This window comes from Oryx dammah, unplaced genomic scaffold (assembly GCF_014754425.2).
Source record: "Oryx dammah isolate SB20612 unplaced genomic scaffold, SCBI_Odam_1.1 HiC_scaffold_18, whole genome shotgun sequence".
Taxonomy (NCBI): Eukaryota; Metazoa; Chordata; class Mammalia; order Artiodactyla; family Bovidae; genus Oryx; species Oryx dammah.
In genome coordinates this window covers 30,511,851-30,534,955 of record NW_024070202.1, presented here as the reverse complement: position 1 = coordinate 30,534,955, position 23,105 = coordinate 30,511,851, and positions in this window count along the sequence as shown.

Here is a 23,105-nt window from a genome sequence, read left to right as displayed (position 1 = left end):
AAAGCTCTACAACGAAAAAGAAAAAAACTGAAAACTCCCAATTCTATTAATTATCATTCAGTATTTATATAGTGATATATATATATATATTTCTGTGTGTGTGTGTACACACGTGTGCCTTTAAAATTTCTAAAGATGAGGATGAAAGTATATTGTGAAGAAAAGTAAGCTAACATCCTTAGATATCAAAGAGAAGTCAACCAGAGTACTTCCATGGTGGTTCAGTGGTTGAGACTTCGCTTTCCAATGCAGGGTGTGTGGGTTAAACTCTTGGTTGGGGAGCTAGGATCTCACGTACCTTGAGGTCAAAAAACCAAAAAAATAAAAATACAGAGGCAAAACTGTAACAAATTCAATAAAAGGGCTTCTGGTTCAAGATGGTAGAGGAGAAGGATGTGTGCTCATCTCCTCTTGAGAGAGCACCAAAACTGCAGCTAGCTGTTGAACAACCATTGACAGGAGGATGCTGGAACCACCAAAAAAAGATACCCCATGTCTGAAAACAAAGAAGAAGCTGCAATGAGACAATAGGAAGGGTGCAGTCATGACAAAAAGCAAATACCATACCTCCCGGGTGGGTGACCCACAATCTAGAGAAAATAATACGGAAGAAATTCTCCCATTGTTGTGAAGGTTCTGAACTCCACATCAGGCTTGCCAGCCTGGGGATCTGAAAAAGGGACCGGGAATCCCCAGGGAATCTGACCTTGAAGGCTAGCAGGATTTGATTACAGGACTTCCATAGAACTGAGGGAAACAGAGAGTTGTGGAGGCACACAAACAAAATCTTGCATGCACCAAGACCCAGAGGAAAGGAGCAGTGACCCACAGGAGACTGAACCAAAACTACGCACTAATGTTGGAGGGTCTCCTGTGGAGGTGTGGGTTGGCAGGGGTTCACCACAGGGACTGGGGCACTTGCAGCAGCAGTCTGAGAAGGTCTCCCTTGGTAACCCTCCCTTGGTAACCCTCTTGGAGGTCACCATTAACCCTACCATAGAGCCCACAGACCTTAGGGCTGGGTCACCTCAGTACAAACAACTACCAAGGAGGAAGCACAACCCCACTCATCATTAGATAACTGGATTAAAGCTTTACTAAGCAAGACCCTGCCCACCCCACTCTCAGTCTCTCCCATTAGGAAGCTTACACAAGCCTTTTAGCCTCCTCCATCAGAGGGCAGACAGAAGAAGCAAGAAGAACCACAGTCCCACAGTGGCTAAAACAAAAACCACATTAAAGAAAGTTAATCAGCATGAAAATGCAGAAAGTTATGTCCCAGATGAAAGAGCAAGAAAAAGTCCCAGAAAAACAACTAAATGAAGTGGAGATAGGCAACCTTTCAGAAAAATAATTCAGAATAATGATAGTAAAGATGATGCATGATCTTGGGTAAACAATGGAGAAGATGCAAGAAATGTTTACAAAAGACCTACAAGAACTAAAGAACAAACAAATAGAGATGAATAATACACTAGAAGGAATCCATAGCAGAATAACTGAGGCAGAACAACGGATAAATGACCTGGAGGACAAAATGGTGGAAATCACTGCTGCAGAACAAAATATAGAAAAAAGAATGAAAAGATATGAAGACAGTCTATGAGACCTCTGGGACAAAATTAAAAGGACCAACATTCACATTATAGGGGTCCCAGAAGAAGAAGAGAGAAAGAAAGTATGTGAGAAAATATTTGAAAAGATAATAGCTAAAAACTTCCCTAACATGGGAAAGGCAATAGTCAACCAAGTCCTGGGAGCACAGAGAGTCCCAGGCAGGATAAACCCAAGAAGGAACACACCAAGACACATAGCAATCAAACTGACAAAAATTAAAGACAAAGATATGGCACCATATATTTAAAGTAATGAAAGGGAAGAACCTACAACCAAATCTATGCAGAAAGATTCTCTTTCAGATTTGATGGAGAAATCATAAAGCTTTCCAGACAAGCAAAAGTTAAAGGAATTCAGCACCACCAAACCAGCTTTACAACAAATGCTAAAGGAACTTCTCTAGGCAAGAAACACAAGAAAAGGAAAAGTCTTACAGAAAATAAACCCCAAACAATTAAGAAAATGGTAATAGGATCAAATGCACCAACAAAAGACACAGAAGGGCTGGATAGATGAAAACATATGTATGTATGCACTTCTGCTTACCACATCATTCTGCTTGACCACCCAAATTGTATGTAATTATATTCTATTGTTGGGCTTCCCTGAAGGCTCAGCTTGTAAAGAACCTGCCTGCAATGCAGGAGACCTGGGTTCGATCCCTGGGTTGGGAAGATTTCCTGGAGAAGGGAACCAGAAGATTTCCGGTAGAAGGGAATTCTCCAGGATTCCCTTCCTGGAGCAGGGAATATGGGAGCGTACCCACTCCAGTATTCTGGCCTAGAGAATTCCATGGACTATATATAGTCTATGGGGTTGCAAAGAGTTGGCTATGACTGAGCAACTGTCACTTTCACTTGTCATATTATATTGTTAGATTAATCATGTTCCCATAACGGCTTGCAACTGTAATTATCTTTTATTTTTTGTCTGGTTATTGATTGTGAAAACTGATAAACATTTTTTACTATTGTGATTATGTAATTATCACTCACTTAACACCACTGTAGCATGATTGGTCAAGCAAAAAATAATAGAATGCTATATCATCAAAATTACCATTTAATAGAAAAACCTGTTCAGTTCAGTTCAGTCGCTCAGTCGTGTCCAACTCTTTGTGACCCCATGGACTGCAGCACGCCAGACTTCCCTGTCTATCACCAACTCCCAGAGCCTACTGAAATTCATGTCCATCGTGCTGGTGATGCCATTCAACCATCTCATCCTCTGCTGTCCCCTTCTCCTCCCGTCTTCAATCTTTCCCAGCATCAGAGTCTTTTCCAGTGAGTCGGTTCTTTGCATCAGGTGGCCAAAGTATTGGAGTTTCAGCCTCAACATCAGTCCTTCCAATGAATATTCAGGACTGATTTCCTTTAAGATTGACTGGTTTTGATCTCTTTGCAGTCCAAGGGACTCTCAAGAGTCTTCTCCAACACCACCTTTCAAAAGCATCAATTGTTCGGCACTCAGCTTTCTTTATAGTCCAACTCTCACATGCATACATGACTACTGGAAAAACCATAGCTTTGACTGGACAGACTTTGTGGGTAAAGTGATGTCTCTTCTTTTTAATATGCTGTCTAGGTTGGTCATAGGTTTTCTTCCAAGGAGCAACTGTCTTTTAATTTGATGCCTGCAGTCACCATCTGCAGTGATTTTGGAGCCCCCAAAATAAAATCTGTCACTGTTTCCATTGTTTCCCCATCTATTTGCCATGAAGAGATGGGACCAGATGCCATGATTTTAATTTTCTGAATGTTGAGTTTTAAGCCAAATTTTTCACTCTCCACGTTCACTTTATCAAGAGGCTCTTTAGTTCTTCTTCACTTTTTGCCATAAGGGTGCTGTCATCTGCGTATCTGGGGTTATTGATATTTCTCCAGGCAATCTTGATTCCAGCTTGTGCTTCATCCAGTCCAGCATTTCGCATGATGTACTCTGCATATAAGTTAAATAAGCAGTGTGACAATATACAACTTTGATGTACTCCATTCCCAATTTGGAACCAGTCTGTTGTTCTATGTTCAGTTCTAACTGTTGCTTCTTGACCTGCATACAGATTTCTCAAAAGGCAAGTCAGGTGGTCTGGTATTCTCATCTATTTAAGAATTTTCAACCTTTTAAAATCCAGATGCAAGTGTACATGCGTTCCCAAACATGAACCCCCCTCCCACCCCCCTCCCCACAACATCTCTCTGGGTCATCCCCGCACGTCAGCCCCAAGCGTGTCATATCCTGCATCAGACATAGACTGGCATTTCGATTCTTACATGATATTATACATGTTTATGCCAAAACCAATACAGAATTGTAAAGTAAAAATTAAAAATAAATAAATTAATTAATTAAAAAAAATAAAAATAAAATAAAATAAAATCCAGAGGCATATCAATATTATCTTGAAATTTTTGGAAAAATACAAATGCCCAGGTCTTGCTGTTTTCCCTCCAGAGCTCCAGACAGGTTTGTAATGAGCAGCCATGTTTAATAACAACTGGCCTATATGAAGATCTTTTATTCTTATCTAGTTTGTTTTACTTTCTCTATTTCATATTCAGTGCTCCCATTTCATTTAGTCTGTTTTCCAATTCCTCCATTTCTTCTTTTTTTAATGCTCTTTCTCAAGCTTTTATCAACTGTAGGAGAAAAGCTTTTAATACATATATGTAAATAATACATATATGTATTGTAGAAAATGTGAATTTTTGTCTAACTAAAACACTTATGACATTTGAATCTACTTTTTGACTTAGTATTAAAAGAATGCTAGATTTCTAATTTTTTAAAAATGATATGCAACAAGCAACAAAGATTTACTGTATAGCACAGGGAATTATAGTCAATATCTTGAAATAACTTATAATGGAAAATAATTTCAAAAATAAAAAGGCAAAATGATAGGATACTGAAAGAGGAACTCCCCAGGTCAGTAGGTGCCAAATACGCTACTGGAGATCAGTGGAGAAATAACTCCAGAAAGAATGAAGGGATGGAACCAAAGCAAAAACAATACCCAGCTGTGGAAGTGACTGGTGATAGAAGCAAGGTCCGATGCTGTAAAGAGCAATATTGCATAGGAACCTGGAATGTCAGGTTCATGAATCAAGGCAAATTGGAAGTGGTCAAACAAGAGATGGCAAGAGTGAATGTCGACATTCTAGGAATCAGCAAACTAAAATGGACTGGAATGGGTGAATTTAACTCAGATGACCATTATATCTACTACTGCGGGCAGGAATCCCTCAGAAGAAATGGAGTAGCCATCATGGTCAACAAAAGAGTCCGAAATGCAGTACTTGGATGCAAACTCAAAAACGACAGAATGATCTCTGTTCTTTTCCAAGGCAGACCATTCAGTATCACAGTAATCCAAGTCTATGCCCCAACCAGTAATGCTGAAGAAGCTGAAGTTGAACTGTTCTTTAAGACCTATAAGACCTATAACCTTTTAGAACTAACACCCAAAAAAGATGTCCTTTTCATTATAGGGGACTGCAATGCAAAAGTAGGAAGTCAAGAAACACCTGGAGTAACAGGCAAATTTGGCCTTGGAATGAGGAATGAAGCAGGGCAAAGACTAATAGAGTTTTGCCAAGAAAATGCACTGGTCATAGCAAACACCCTCTTCCAACAACACAAGAGAAGACTCTACACATGGACATCACCAGATGGTCAACACTGAAATCAGAATGATTATATTCTTTGCAGCCAAAGATGGAGAAGCTCTATACAGTCAACAAAAACAAGACCAGGAGCGGACTGTGGCTCAGATCATGAACTCCTTATTACCAAATTCAGAATTAAATTGAAGAAAGTAGGGAAAACTGCTAGAGCATGCAGGTATGACCTAAATCAAATCCCTTCTGATTATACAGTGGAAGTGAGAAATAGATTTAAGGGCCTAGATCTGTAGATAGAGTGCCTGATGAACAATGGAATGAGGTTCATGACACTGTACAGGAGACAGGGATCAAGACCATCCTCATGGAAAAGAAATGCAAAAAAGCAAAATGGCTGTCTGGGGAGGCCTTACAAATAACTGTGAAAAGAAGAGAGGCAAAAAGCAAAGGAGAAAAGGAAAGATATAAGCATCTGAATGCAGAGTTCCAGAGAATAGAAAGAAGAGATAAGAAAGCCTTCCTCAGCGATCAATGCAAAGAAATAGAGGAAAACAACAGATTGGGAAAGACTGGAGATCTCTTCAAGGAAATTAGAGATATCAATGGAACATTTCATGCAAAGATGGGCTTGATAAAGGACAGAAATGGTATGGACCTAACAGAAGCAGAAGATATTAAGGAAAGGTGGCAAGAATACACAGAACTGTACAAAAAAGATCTTCATGACCCGGATAATCATGATGGTGTGATCACTCACCTAGAGCCAGACATCCTGGAATGTGAAGTCAAGGGGGCCTTAGAAAGCATCACTACGAACAAAGCTAGTGGAGGTGATGGAATTGCAGTGGAGCTATTTCAAATCCTTAAAGATGATGCTGTGAAAGTGCTGCACTCAATATGCCAGCAAATCTGGAAAACTCAGCAGTGGCCACAGGACTGGAAAAGGTCAGTTTTCATTCCAATCTCAAAGAAAGGCAATGCCAAAGAATGCTCAAACTAGCACACAATTGCACTCATCTCACATGCTAGTAAAGTATTGCTCAAAATTCTCCAAGCCAGGCTTCAGCAATACGTGAACTGTGAACTCCCTGATGTTCAAGCTGGTTTTAGAAAAGGCAAAGGAACCAGAGATCAAATTGCCAACATCTGCTGGATCATGGAAAAAGCAAGAGGGTTCCAGAAAAACATCTATTTCTGCTTTATTGACTATCCCAAAGCCTTTGACTGTGTGGATCACAATAAACTGTGGAAAATTCTGAAAGAGATGGGAATACCAGACCACCTGACCTGCCTCTTGAGAAATCTGTATGCAGGTCAGGAAGCAACAGTTACAAGTGGACATGGAACAACAGACTGGTTCCAAATAGGAAAAGGAGTACATCAAGGCTGTATACTGTCACCCTGCTTATTTAACTTCTATGCAGAGTACATCATGAGAAATGCTGGACTGGAAGAAACACAAGCTGGAATCAAGATTGCCAGGAGAAATATCAATAACCTCAGATATGCAGATGACACCACCCTTATGGCAGAAAGTGAAGAGGAACTAAAAAGCCTCTTGATGAAAGTGAAAGAGGAGAGTGAAAAAGTTGGCTTAAAGTTCAACATTCAGAAAACGAAGATCATGGCATCCGGTCCCATCACTTTATGGGGAATAGATGGGGAAACAGTGGAAACAGTGTCAGACTTTATTTTTAGGGGCTCCCAAATCACTGCAGATGGTGATTGCAGCCATGAAATTAAAAGACACTTACTCCTTGGAAGAAAACCTATGACCAACCTAGATAGCATATTCAAAAGCAGAGACAGTACTTTGCTGACTAAGGTCCGTCTAGTCAAGGCTATGGTTTCTCCTGTGGTCATGTATGGATGTGAGAGTTGGACTGTGAAGAAGGCTAAGCGCCAAAGAATTGATGCGTTTGAACTGTGGTTTGAACTGAGAAGACTCTTGAGAGTCCCTTGGACTGCAAGAAGATCCAACCAGTCCATTCTGAAGGAGATCAGCCCTGGGATTTCTTTGGAAGGAATGATGCTAAAGCTGGAACGCTAGTACTTTGGCCACCTCATGCGAAGACTTGACTCATTGGAAAAGACTCTGATGCTGGGAGGGATTGGGGGCAGGAGGAGAAGGGGATGACAGAGGATGAATGGCTGGATGGCATCACGGACTCGATGGCCGTGAGTCTGAATGAACTCCGGGAGTTGGTGATGCACAGGGAGGCCTGGTGTGCTGCGATTCATGTGGTCGCAAAGAGTCGGACGTGACTGAGCAACTGAACTGAACTGGACTGATAACTGAATCACTGTTCTGTGCATCTAAAATATTGTAAGTCAACTATACTTCAATAAAATATATACATTAAGAAAAAACCAAATTCAATGAAAGACTTTTGAAAAAATGGTCCACATTAAACAAAAGAAGTCACCAGATACCCACCCCACAGTTTTCCACCTATGTTTCTAGTGGTGTAAGTGCTGGCTTAGTTTGACTTTTTTTACACCAGAAAACAAGCTTAAGTATGGTTTTACAGATTTTATATGTACTGCAAGTATTTATCGGAGATGGCAATGGCATCCCACTCCAGTACTCTTGCCTGGAGAATCCCAGGGATGGGGGAGCCTGGTGGGCTTCCGTCTATGGGGTCACACAGAGTCGGACACGACTGAAGCGACTTAGCAGCAGCAGCAGCAGCAAGTATTTATATCCTGGGGCTTCCATAACAGATTATCAATGCACTAGGTGGCTTTAAAAAAATTATTCTTTTACAATGTATGAGGCTAGAATTGCAACAATCAGTGTCAACACCATTGGTTCCTTCTGGAAACTCTGGGGGCGAATCCGGTCCCTGCCCTAGTCCCCCCTTCTGGTGGCCGCCAGCGCTCCTTGGCGCTCCTTAGCTTGTAGCTGCACTGTTCCTGTCTCTGGCTCAGTTGCCACATGGTGTTCTTCCCTGTGTGCGTCCTCAGGTCTCTGAATCCAAACCTCTCTCTCCTTTCCCTCTAAATTAAGACACTAGTTGATGAACAACAAATGCTGGAGGGGGTATGGAGAAAAGGGAACTTTCCTACACTGTTGGTGGAAACATAAGTTGGTGAAGCCAGTGTGAAGTATGGAGTATAACAGTATGGAGTATCCTCAAAAAGCTCACAATGGAGTTGCCATATGATCCAGCAATCCCACTCCTGGGCATCTATCCAGACAAAAATCCTAATTCAAAAAGATATATGCTCCCCAGTGTTCACAGCAGCACTACTCACAATAGCCAAGACATGCATGCTAAGTCACTTCAGTCATGGCTGACTCTTTGCAACCCTATGGACTGTAGGTTGCCAGGCCTCACTGTTTATGGGATTTTCCAGGCAAGAATAAGTAGCTTGCCATTTCCCTTCTCCAGGGGATCTTCCTGACCCAGGGATCAAACTCACATCTCCTAAATCTCCTGCATTGGCAGGTGGGTTCTTTACTACTAGCAACACCTGGGAAGCCAAAGACATGGAAACAACCTAAATGTCTACTGACAGATGAATGGATAAAGAAGATGTGGTAGATATATACAATGGGATATTACTCAGCCATAAAAAGAATTAAATAATGCTATCTGCAGCAACATGAATGGACCTAGAGATAATGATACTAAGTGAGGCAAGACAGAGAAAGGCAAATAGCATATGATACCACTTATATGTGGAATCTAACTATTACACAAATGAACTTATCTACAAAGAGAAACACTCATAGACATGGAGGTCAGACTTAATAGTTGCCATGGGAAAGAGGGTATGTGTGTGTGGGGACAAAGTGGTACTTTGGGGTTAGCAGACACAAGCTAATATATGGAAGGTCCTACTATACAGCACAGGGAACTAACTATTATTCAATATCCTTTGATAAATCACAATGGAGAATATAAAAAAAGCATACATAAGTGAATCGCTTTACTGTATAGCAAGCACTTAAGTAAATCAACTACACTTCAATTTTTAAAAATTCCTGAAAAAAAAAAAAGACATCAGTTGTTGGATTTAAGGCCATCTCAATCCACTATGATTTTATCCTAGAACACATTATTAAAAGGCCCTATTTAATAAGTAAGGTCAGATTCAGAAATCTCTGTAATTAGGACTTAAACATATCTTTTTTGGGGGGCACAATCCAATGACAATGTGCATTATGAAACTCAGCATATAATAATTCATAACTAGCAGCATTATGTGAAAGCTAAAACTACAAAGCAGTTTTCTTGTCATTATTGATACAAGGATCCTACTTGAAATTTTCTGCTTCGTACCAAAAACACTAAATTCTCAGAACAAAACAAAACAAATACTTCCCTTTAGCACATTTTGGAAAGACCCTATGATAGCATCAAACTAAATTTGTAAAATAGAAGAGGGGAGAGCAGATTCCTGAGTCCTAAGAATATTGTCCATATGTATTAATTTGAGGAAGTATTTATATACTAATTTAAAGATGAAAAACTCAAAAGTATCCATAGTGAGGGAGATTTAATCCTTCATATAAGAAATAAATAAAAATAAATAAAACCAAATGAGTCACTCTACTATTTTAATAGAATTGAAAATGAAAAAAGTGTTAGTTGCTCAGTCCTGTCCAACTCTTTGCGACCCCATGGACTGTAGCCCATTAGGCTCCCCGGTCAATGAAATTCTCCAGGCAAGAATATTGGAGTGGGTAGCCATTCTCTCCTCCAGGGGAATTTCCTGACCCAGGAATCCAATCCATGTCCCTCGCATTGCAGGAATATTCTTTACCATCCGAGCCACAGGGAAGCCCCTAATAGAACTGAGACAGTCTATTTAGAAAACAGGGTATGACAAAGTTCAGCTTCATTTTAGGCAGGATGCTTTAATATATTGTAAAGTAATTAGTCTCCAATTAAAATAAATAAATTTAAATTTAAAAAAATCTTTTTTCTGAGACTAGGACATAGAGCAATTGTTGTGAGCACAAATCCAAGAAATTATATTAGAAAACTGTTGTTATTGTTCAGTCACTCAGTCGTGTCTGACTCTTTGTGACCCCATGGACTGCAGCAAGCCAAGCTTCCCCGTCCTTCACAATCTCCCAGAGTTTGCTCAAACTCATTTCCATTGAGTTGGTGATGCCATCCAACCATCTCATCCTCTGTCACCCCCTCCTCTTCTTGCCTTCAATCTTTCCCAGCATCAGGGTCTTTTCTAACGAGTCAGCTCTTCGTATCAGGGGGCCAAAGTATTGGAGCTTCAGCATCAGTCCTTCCAATGAATATTCAGGGTTGTTTTCCTTTAGAAGTGACTGGTTTGATCTCCTTGTTGTACACGAGACTCTCAAGTCTCCTCCAGCACCATAGTTTGAAAGCATCAATTCTTTGGTGCTCAGCCTATTATTTTACATTAAATTACATTCAGATTTGTATTAATCATACTGAGTATCTCATGATGAATTTTCCTATAATTTTTATGTAAAATATTTTTAGAAATCAAAGACTTTCTGTAAAACAGAGTTCTACGAATTGTACTACATTTACCCCATGATTCACACCGTTTGACATGAAATGCTAGATTATGACAACTGCCATTATTAGGGGACATGATATAAAGGGAGGGAGGACCTGTGTTCTCTCAGTGGATTTCCTTAAAGGCTCTGCTTCTCTAGCCTCCAGCCTGTAAGTCTATCACAAACCCTGCACTCTTCTACTTACCCTGGACTCCAGGCCCACTGCAGCAGTTTATTCTATTCTACCATTTTTGAAGAAACCTAATCAGCTCTTTCAACCTAAAGCTGAAAAGTGCTGCAGGGGATAAAAATCACCCAAACAAGTGCCCAACATGGACAGATGGCCCAACAAGTCCAAAGTTCCCACCTTCCTCTGGGACATCCATGTTGACCTAGTATGCCTCTGAATCCTGCCTTTGGCCAGGATTCTCCTTTATTCTATTCTTGTGTCTAGTGGAGGCATCCATTTTCTTCAACACAGAATTTCAGAAGGATTCACCTGAGGGATTACAGGATTTCTTCTCTAATTCAGGGGATATTAAAGTGGCTTAAAAAGCTTTAGAATCTACATTCACTGCTTTTAATGATACAATTTGTGGGGAGAGCACTGCAGTAGCAGAGAAGAACAGCAGAGAAAAACAGCTGGTAAATTCTGTCATCTACAAAATTCAGTAAAATGACAATCCTATCCTTATTTTGTGGTCATGAATTGCTTATTAAAATGGACCTGAACACAAAAGTACTGAAGAGCTGTATTTTTATTAAAGTATCTGTTTACTGATGTTTAAAGGTGACCTATGGTTAGACTTGAAATTTGCCTTGGGGCCTTACTGTTGTCTTTATAAACAGCGATGTGTGTGAAAGAGAATGCATGCCATGGACCTTTTTAAACACAGGCACTCTGGGTTCCTTCCCTTTCCTGATGGGTACAGAGAAAATTACTTCCATTTCTGGCAGTTGAGGTTTCATGGTGGCTCCCCCCACACAAAACATTAATAATTTTTTTGTTAGATTACATAATTTATAGTATCAGTTTTGAATGCATAATGTAATACTGTATACTGAATGGTAGTTAGTCTTTCTTCAAATAGGTTACTGAAAATGAAATAAATACCTAGATTAAATTTCCATACTAGGGAGAGAAAAATGAAATAATTTGCTGAGTTGCAAAAATATGTAATAGACATTGTGGAGATAATCTAAATTCTAAAAAAAAAGATTATTTCATTGTTCTAGTCACCTCAAATAGTTTTATCATAAAAGCAATTCCTGAGAAAACACTGCAGTGATTATTGGACAAAAATTAGTATTTTTAAAGTAAATGAGTTGAAAAATTATCTCTATATAAACATTAATAAAGTTTAATTAATAATAATGGAGAAGGAAATGGCAATGCACTCCGGTGTTCTTGCCTGGAGAATCCCATGGACTGAGGAGCCCTTGCAGGCTACAATCCATGGGGTCAGAAAACATCAGACACGACTGAGTGACTAGCCAATTAATAATAAAGGCTAGCTGGGAAGCCCAGGTGGCTCAGGGCTGAAGAATCTGCCTGCCAGTGCAGGAGACACAAGTTGGATCCCTGGGTCAGGAAGATACCCCGAAGAAGGAAATGGCAACCCACTGCAATATTTTTGCCTGGGAAATCCCATGGACAGAGGAGCCCAGCGAGCTACAGTCCATGGGGTCTCAAAGAGTTGTATGTGACTGAGCACACACTGTAATATAAAACACTGACCATATTTATCTTAGTGTCTCTGGTTTTTGTGAATGAAGAGGTAATAGAACATTTAATAAATATGTGAAACATATGATCTCTCAGCAGAGCTGGGAAAATTTTGCTATCTTTATATCTAACCCTAATCTTTAAGATAAAAATTACTGGAGTTACGTTTCTAGAAACTTGCTGGAATTCCCAGAGATTTGTTTGCAGATTTTCTGTGGTTTTTAAGAAATACAATTTATATTCTGTATTAAGAGGTATCTACTAAAATTACAAGGCATATTTTTTCCAAACTACCATCCCTTCTTTGGGTCTACTATAAATCAATTAATACTGGGCCCTTCTACTTTTGCTGTTGCTGCTGCTGCTGCTAAGTCTCTTCAGTTGTGTCTGACTCTGTGCAACACCATAGATGGCAGCCCACCAGGCTCCCCCGTCCCTGGGATTCTCCAGGCAAGAACACTGGAGTGGGTTGCCATTTCCTTCTCCAGTGCATGAAAGTGAAAAGTAAAAGTGAAGTCGCTCAGTCACGTCCGGCCCTTAGCGACCCCATGGACTGCCGCCCACCAGGCTCCTCCGTCCATGGGAGTTTCCAGGCAAGAGTACTGGAGTGGGGTGCCATTTCCTTCTCCATCTCCTTTTGCTATTATTACCATTATTTTTCATGGATTCTAACCCCTTATTTTCCTAAGCTTTCCCTTCCTGAGAAACTATCAAACTTCAACTGTGGAACTGGTACTAGTTCAATTCAGTTCAGTTCAGTCACTCAGTCGTGTCTGACTCTTTGCGACCCCATGAATCGCAGCATGCCAGGCCTCCCTGTCCATCACCAACTCCCGGAGTTCACTCAGACTCACGTCCATCCAGTCAGTGATGCCATCCAGCCATCTCATCCTCTGTTGTCGCCTTCTCCTCCTGCCCCCAATCCCTCCCAGCATCAGAGTCTTTTCCAATGAGTCAACTCTTCGCATCAGGTGGCCAAAGTACTGGAGTTTCAGCTTCACCATCAGTCCTTCCCATGAATATTCAGGACTGATTTCCTTTAGGATGGACTGGTTGGATCTCCTTGCAGTCCAAGGGACTCTCGAGTCTTCTCCAACAGCACAGTTCAAAAGCATCAATTCCTCAGCGCTCATAGGGGAATTTCAAATAGAATTTTAATTTTCTCTGGGCATTGGGCACCATTTATTGTTTATTCCTCTGAAATGGTGTTATTTTTGTCATGATAATACGATTGTGTTCATCAGGACATGTGCCATCTCCATTAATGTAACCTCACTTTTCTCCTTTGGAAAGGACACAAATCAGAAGTAAAGGAAAGACATGGGAAGATTAAGTATAGCCAGTGGTGAAGTTAAAAGATTAATTAGTGACTTTGAGATGCTTTTAAAACAAGTACATACCAAAATCTTAGGGGAGATCTAATTTGCAAAAATAAGTTTCAATGATGTATAAAAATGAAATGTTCCATAAAATTCTCTTTAGAGTTATTTTTGAGGCTGTTTTTAATACATATATATTTTTACTTTTAAAATATGTTTTTACATAATGTTTTAATACTTCCATGTATTAGTAAATGCTCTTAAATATACAGAATAATTTTGCCTAGATTATTTACCATGAGTTGTAAAAACTCTAAATCATAAATTATTTGTTAGTTTAACGTTTATCTCTATTTTGTAAATAACATCAACATCATAATAATTAACACCCTTTAGGACGATGGAACTCTAGAGAAAAAATTAAATGCTAAATTTATCTAACTTTTTAACTCTCTTCCTAAACATCAAGTAGGTTTACAAAAGCTTATTGATTTTGCTAACGCTTGTCCACGTCTACGAATTCCCTACATTTAAATTCTTTACAAACATGATTAAAATATTTTTTCATCTGTTCCCCTCATCCTGTTTGGGTTGTGCACAAAATAAAGGGATTTACACACTTAAGCCAGAGAAATCATACATAAGCTTGATAAGCTTCATAATGCTAATGCTGTTTTGATAGAGAAAACCACAAGTAATGCAAATAGCAGCCTCTACTCTGCAGTACAGGTGTATAATAAGCACATATAATTAAGCCAAAGATACATAATGGTTTGTTGTTGGATACGCATTTACAACAGCTGACTACGCTCTTAATGTGTGGTTCATGAGTTAGGTAATTTTCTTATGTCTCCACTCCTTGAACAGAATATTCCTCATGGACTCATATACAAAATGAGTCTGTGCTTTTTTACCCAGCAGATTCCCACTGCTGCCTGTAATTTAGTGTCTTTGCCATATCAGCATTACCTAAAGATGATTAAAAAGATCATGCAAATTCACAAACAAGTCGTTTTATTCTTCACCTTAAATAATTTAGAAATGCCCCCCAAAAGGAAAGTTATCAAAATGTAAGCCTTTTGACATGGTTTCCATCTTTGTGAAATATATCAACCGTGTATTTAATCACTGTTATGCATAAAATATGGTTTATGGCTCTCCTCTATATATCACATAAACTTCTTTGTATATTATGATTTTGAGTCCTTTAAAGGGCATAAAGCAAATATGAAAAACTAGTAAAGGTTTTTAAAAATTGGTATAGAAACAGGCAGCAGTGTATAAACTATTTTCAGTTATTTTTAATTCTATACTTCCATTGGTAATTTTTTTTACCTCAAAATGCATATACTCACATATATATATAGTCTTTGAATTTTGAATTGAGCAAATAAAAGAATGAAGCTATATAAAAAGTATTTGAATTTATTTTAAACACCTTAAATCCTTTTTCCCTTTCCATCATAAGACTGTTAAACATTTTGATAGTGTAAGAAATATCAGATATGCACAATTGAGATGAAGCATGTCTGTTAACAGAGATGGTCAAGAGTCTATCTACTAAGGTTGATAACGTGGAGAAAAATAGGTAATGCAAATTTAGTTTTTTTAAGGTGATATCGTACACATGTATTGAACTATACTATGTAATAAAAATGGTCATGATAATATCTGAGCTTAATAGCATTTTCCCATAAATTACTGTGTAGGTACCATTAATCATTGTATTCAACTGCTATGCATTGCCTGCTTAATTCAACTGGTTCTGATTTATGCATCATTACAAAGAATGCAAAGGAAACTGAAGTTAAAAGTTTTACTTTCCATATTAGCTAGATAGCTCATCCCCTTCTAGTCCTATCTCAGGACAGGGACTAAATAATCAACCTGATTCCTTTGGTTGACATTTTTTAATTTTTCTTTTTGGTTGCACTGGGTCTTCACTGCTGCACACAGGCTTTTGCTAGTTGTGGTGAGTGAGGACTACTCTTCGTTAAGGTGTGCAGGCTTTTCATTTTAGTGGCTTCTCTTGCTGAGGAGCACAGGTTCTGTGGCATGTGGGTTTCAGCAATTGTAGCTTGGGGGCTCCAGAGCACCAGGCTCAGTTGCCCTGAGGCATGTGGGATTTTCTCAGACCAGGGGATTGAACCGGTGTCCCTCGTTTTGCAAGGTGGATTCTTAACCACTGGACCACCAGGGAAGCCCTCCTATGGTAGATTTTTTAAAGCCTTGTCTGCAACTAATTTGGGGCAAAAACTATCTTGAGTCTTTAGAATGGACTTTACGGAATCAAATTCAGTCCTGATATCATCAATAGGGTCGACTTAAAAGAATGCATAATGTGAGAACTGTGAGTTAAGCTTTATTTGAGGCAAAATGCAGACCAGTCCAGGAGACAGTACCTCAAGTAGCTCTGAGAAACTGTTCCAAAGAGGCAGGGGGTAAAGGTCAAGCATATATGTGATTTTGGTGAAGGGGGAATACATGCAATTAAGCCCATATTTTTCCAGTTTTTTTCAGGTGTTTTCCAGGTATCTACTAGTCTCATGAAGCTTATTGCTAGTTACGAGGAACAATCTTCACTATGAAAGATGTTAGTGCTTTGCTACACATAGTGTTAGTTGCTCAGTTGTGTCTCCTCTGCAACCCCAGGGCCTGTAGCCCACCAAGCTCCTCTGTCCATGGGATTCTCCAGGCAAGAATACTGGACTGGGTTGCCATTCCTTCCTCCAGATATGAGGAGATACAAGAATTGGGCTCATAAGATTGGCTCCTGAAAATATCTATATGAAAACCTGTTCTGTGAGTCCCCTCACCCCTCCCCACAACACAGAATGCCTCATATTTCTGCTCTCTACCTTGAATTCATTTCAGGGTGCCACTGAAGGTCAGCAGCTGCAGCAGCACATGATTTAATTCGTGTAGAGGTAGATACCAAATGCCCATGGTAAGTGCCAATTTGTAGTTGGCAATAGTCACTCCTATGGTTGCTGCTGTTATAAATATCTGGTTCCTCATGAAATACGCCAGTCATTTCTCCGTCTATTTTCTTTTCTATGACCTTGACTATGTTGATTGTGTGTGTGTGTGTGTGTGTGTGTGTGTGTGTGTGTTAAAGGAGGGCAGTTTGTCCTCAGCCTATGAATTTGGTTAATATAAAAGTCTTTGGGTGTTAAATTTCTGTTTTTCAAAAATAGAAATCACCAGAAGGGAATTCCTTCATCTTCTCATCTGTAAAACCCACCTCTGATTCCAATTTTCCCTCCTCTTTTCAAAGACCAGTGAGTTCAGATGTGCTCTAGTTCTCATTCCTTCTCTTTTCTCAGAGATCTCACAGTAGAGTTCAGTACTCAGTAGCTCAGTCGTGTATGACTGGCCCCCCAGACTACTCCACAAGGCTCCTCTGCCAAAGGGATTTCCCAGGGAAGAATACTGGAGTGGGCTACCCTTTCCTTCTCCAGGGGATCTTTCTGACCCAGGGATAGAACCCACATCTCCTGTGTCTCCTTCCTGGCAGGCAGATTCTTTACCACTGAGCCACCTGGGAAGCCCAGAGACTCCACACCGCTGGTTATTCTCATAGTCTATGAGCTCTTGCAACTGCCTTGCATTTTCAAGCTTTCTTTTTCCAAAGGACTCTAATTTTTTCAGTTTTGTACTTGGTTGGGTAGTACAGATAAGAGTCCAGATCAAGGCTAACTAAATTAGTGAGGAAGACAGGAGTTGCCCCAGTTTTTTCCAGCTTACTAATTATTTGTATAGACTTCGAAAATAAGAACCTGCTATTTATCATCTGGGGAGCAACTGTTGAGAGCTAAGGACACATCTGCTACCAGGAGATCTTAAGAACATTTCTTCTTAACCCTCTTCCTCTCATTTTACAGATGCTATTGGGTTGATAAATTTAAATAATAACCATTTCAACAATGTAATATTTTGACAGATAGCTTTCATATTTGGAGCACAATTTCAACTTTTTTCTTGTCTTCCTGTTAGAGAGGATCAGACATAAACAAACATCTCACTTCTTTCTCAGCCCAGTTGCTGCATCACAATTTTTTCAGACAATTCAGTCTGTCTAAACATAAACCTGTCTATTGCTGAGAATTTTCAGTGTGTAGAAAGACAAAAAAAAGTTTTCAAAGGGGAAAAGTGTCCTTTTGAACTTCAATGACTGCTACTTGTTTGAAAAGAACAGCACAGCAAAAAATGATGGGGTTAGGGCTTCAGTTGTGAGTGTCAGTCACTCAGGGCTTCAGTTAGTTGATTTTTAAAGTTTTATTTCTTAAAAGCAAAATGCTAGAAACTTTTATATGAAGTGTTATACAAAGTGGTTTTTTTTCTTTTTGTTTCTGAAACTTCTCTGTATGCTTAAGCGCCACATGAGAAAGAAAACTGAATGATACACATGCAAAAAATCCATGCGTTCTATGGTGATATATAACAATATGTAAATAAAAATTGTATTTTCAAACACAGGTAGTGGTTTTCAAACACAGGTTCATGCCAAGTTGGAGACTTAAAGCAAATAAATGACTTCTGGATACTGGACATTGCATATTATGCATACACATAAATATACTGAAAAAAAACAATGCTACTCTCTTTTGCCAGTCTGTATTTTAAGTTTATATTTTGTTGGATATGCCTTATACCTACCATTGGAAATAGTTGTGTGGAAGCACTGTTACATTTAAGAAACCTGGGATTGAAGAGCAAAAATCAGAATGCAATCAGTGCTGAAGAACTTCAATGGGTCACCTGGTTTACTTCTCAGCCTCTGAATATGCAAATTCTTGATCCTTCAAGAGAGTTAATTTGCCTGTTCTTAAACTGCCTCCATCTCTAGAGATGGAGGCATCATGGACTGTTTTAGTAGACTAATATATTGCTGTTTCCATATGCTGAGGGAGTTTGGAAAGAAAAACCTTGGAGAAATGACAGTTTTCTTCAAATACAGTTCTCTGCCTTTCTAAGGGAATTTTAAATAGCTCTCCTTAATCTCCAAAGGCAATTCTCCTCAATTAAAAATTAATCAGGAATTAGACAAGTTCAAATAGTGAATTGTACTTCTCTTATTGCCACACAGAAGCACCACTTTAGCCAGAAAACTAGACTAACTACCAACCTTTTCTGGAGAAGGAAATGTCAATCCACTCCAGTACTCTTGCCTGGAAAATGCCATGGATGGAGGAGCCTGGTAGGCTACAGTCTATGGGGTCGCAAAGAGTCGGACACGACTGAGCGACTACACTTTCTTTCTTTCTGTAGATTTTTTTGGAGAAGGAAATGGCAACCCACTCCAGTGTTCTTGCCTGGAGAATCCCATGGACGGAGGGGCCTGGTGGGCTGCGGTCTATGGGGTTGCAAAGAGTCGGACACGACTAAGCAACTAACACACACACAGACCGACCTTTTCAGAATTAGCCTCTGTTTCCATGAATTTTGAATATGCGAGGCCCTCAGGAATGCATTCCTCACGAGAAATGGGCCTCCAGTTGGCCTGAGGTGCTGTCATGTGAAGGAGTATTGTGTCTGTTGGGCATTGCTCCAAAGAGTAGGCTATGAGCAATGGAAATAAACCATAAGAAGGCACACTTTGACATATGATAAAGATGTGATAACAAAGCTGCCTGAAACTTAAACAGGCTGTCTGAAAATCCAGTGGCTTCTTGGTCTCTGAATTTGTTTAAGCAAAGACAGAATGATCATGCACAGAGGGTATTTTGAGAGTCCTCACTAGTTAAAAGGTTCGGTGGAATAGCACGTAAGGTACCTCCTGCTCTAAGCTTTCATGACTAAATGGATCAATTACTTTAATCTTTTCTGATGAAAGTTATCTTGTTTTTCTTCAACAATCTTTGTTGTCACTTATGAATTTTTCCAAATTATTTACATATATTAATTTTAAATATACATATGCCACTGATAAGCAACATTTATCTACCTGTCTATACCTGTGCGTATCTTTTAATTCAAAGACTTAAAATATTTGACAAAATAGCCAGGGATATACAACAAAGATGAGTATTTATTCAATACACAGGGCTAGGAAAACTGGATATTCACATGTAGAAGAATAAAACTAGCTCTCTGTCTTACACCACTCATAAAAATTAAATCAAATGGATACTTTAAATGTAACAGTGGAAACCATAAAACACCTGGAAGAAAACAGGGAAAGTGTCTTGGTAATGAATTTTTGGTAATGACACCTAAAGAAAAAAACCAAACTGATATCAGTTTTGATTTCTCTTTTCTTCCTGTTCCACAGGTTTATAAATCCCATTGCTTATAGCTCTGCACTATCTCTTCAACACACCCCCCTCCTTTCTCTTTGCACTGCTGTCTCCCTAATTCCTCCCTTAATATTGCTCACCAAGACTACGACAATCGTTCCCTGTCCCGTCACACTCATTTGTTCCTTTGACAAATGAGTAATGGGCGCCCCTTATGTTCTACTTGAGGCTACAGCAGCAAGACATTGCCCCAAGAACCTCCATCCTTGTACAGAGAGAGAGACAACCCCTTCCAATACAGTGCTTTCTCTTTCAATCTGTCCTGCACCCAGGAATCACCTTCTTAAAAATCACAATGATAATTACATCACCACTTATAAACCTCTGGTGAGTTTGCACTCTGAAATTTAAATGCTTCATGGACTTAATCTAAAATCCCTTTCCAGGCCAATATTCCCCAGTCACCTCCATTTTTTGATTTGGTTGAGAAAACTAACACTTTAGTTCAGTTCAGTCACTCAATTGCATCTGACTCTGTGACCCCATGGACTGCAGCATGCCAGGCTTGCCTGTCCATCACCAACTCCTGGAGCTTGATCAAACTCATGTCCACTGAGTCGGTGATGTCATCCAACCATCTTATCCTCTGTCGTCCTCTTCTCCCACCTTCAATCATTCCCAGCATCAAGGTCTTTTCAAATGAATCAGTTCTTCACATGATGTGTCCAAAGTACTGGAGTTTTAGCTTCAGCATCAACCATTCCAATATTCCAATATTCAGGACTGATTTCCTTTAGGATGGACTGGTTGGATCTCCTTGCAGTCCAAGGGACTCTCAAGAGTCTTCTACAACACCACAGTTCAAAAGCATCAATTCTTTGACACTCAGCTTTCTTTATAGTCCAACTCTCACACTCATACATGACTATTGGAAAAACCAAAGCTTTGATTAGATGGACCTTTGCTGACAAAGTAATGTCTCTGCTTTTTAATATGCTGTCTAGGTTGGTCATAACGTTTCTACCTGTTCACAAATATCCCTAATGCTTCCTTCCTAGACCCCTCCTTTCCTTTTCTCAACAACTGTTCTTTCTACAGTACCATGCCAGATGGTCCCCAGATGCTCATCTCTTGAATACACACTTGTACAGCCCCCTCCACCTCACAGAACCTGTGAATATGCTGGGATGTTACTCCTGTGGTTGGTTAGGTCAGTCATCAGTTGACTCTGAAATAATCAATAGGAAGATCATCTTGGTGGAGCTGACCTAATCAGGTGAGTGCTTAGGAGGGGCTGGGCCCTTCTTGAGCACAACCTTGATGGTCCTGAAGGAGCAAATTCATGTTGAAGAGGAGACCACATGGCAGAGAATGGTGAGCAGCCTCTAAGAGATGAGAAGCACCCTCAGTTGGCAGCCAGTGAGAAAGAGGAGAATAAGTCCTTTAACTGCAAGGAGTTGAGTTCTGCCAACAACCTGCTTGAGCTTAGCTAAAGGACCCAAGCCTCAGATAAGCCTCAAGCCCAGGCTAACACCTTGATTTCATCTTAGTGTGATTCTGAACAAAGGACTCAGCTAACCCTGGTCCTAACCCACAGAAACTATGGGTTAATAAACTGGTCATGTTGTAAGCAGCTAATATATGGTAATTTGTTAGGCTCCTATAGAAAACTAGTACTAGAGACATTCTCCAATTTCACCTGGAAATATCCGCCCAGCTACTGAGACCCAGTTTAAATGTTTATCTTTTTGGTGTTTGCCCTTACATCCCCAACCAAAAAGTGATCTTTCTCTAAATTCCTATAGGATCTTGCTTCCCTCTTATGGAACTTCCTACTTTTATTGTAGCTGTTTGTGTATGTCTTACTTCTCCTGAACTGAGGGTTCCTTGAAAGCAGACATGGCTTTCCTTATGTACATATGCATATGTTCCATACAATCACTGAACCCAGTATCCACTTAGGCCATGTAGGAAATACTTCTCAGGGATCTAAGAATTAACAAAGCTTCGGTCTTCAGCTTCACATTCACTTTTTTTTGTGCTTATGAGTAACTTCACGTGACTTAGCACAAGTACAGATCTTTGTGACCTGACTCTCCCTAAAACTGTCATGCAAAAGACTAATTCTTTTGTTAAAGGGTAAACAACATGCAAGTTCAACATGTTTAAAATCCAGAGCTGAAGGTCATTAAAAACAGATTTATGAGTTAGGAAATTTGCAGATAAGCAAGGTAGCACTTAGAGCTACCCAGACACTGTGATGCTTGCTGCCCAGAGGCAAGATCTGGGGGAGTGGCTGGCATCCATACATGTCACTTCCTTTCTCTAACCTCACAGTTCCTTTCACCTGTGGATACCCAGGTGGGTTGAAATAAGAAATAATGAGGAACCCAGGCTCAGAAAAGAGCTTCCCCTGGCAGTGGAAGCATTACGTCCAGAGTTGGTTAATTGAAATCATGCATCGAACTAAGTTGCCACTTTGATGCGATCTGACAAAAATGATCATAGGATAAAATTGCCTCTTGCTGATCCCCACCTATCTTACATTTCAACTTGCAGCAAGATTGAAGCAAACTGCTCCAATTTACTGCTCCCGACCTGCTGATAATGGACACTTTGCCGTGCACTCTCCCTTCATTACTGCTCAGGTCAGGGCTGTTAACAGGGACTCTTGCCACTTTTGACAGATAGTCACTACCAAGATGAATGGCGGTAGCCACATGACCACTTAGGACCAGGCCTTCCCTCTCCAGCACCTTCAAAATGCCTTTAAAACATAAAAATAAAAGTCCACACTTCACGGTTTAACTCTTTATTAACTAGGAGAATCAACAGAAACCAGGCAACTATGACCTCCTATTCCTTCACTGTAAAGCAACAACTATTTCAAAGAAATCATCTAACAACATTTTAAAAAGAAACTTTCTAGCAAGGCTGCCTTTGTACATTCTGTTCTACTGGGGAATGGAAACTGGGCTGTAAACTGAGTTTCATGGGGCAAGGAAGCAGTTATTCACCCAAAGTCTCAGCTGTGCTAAATCTTATGAAGAACTAGCTCTGTTTCTGAGTTTAAATGGACTTATTTAA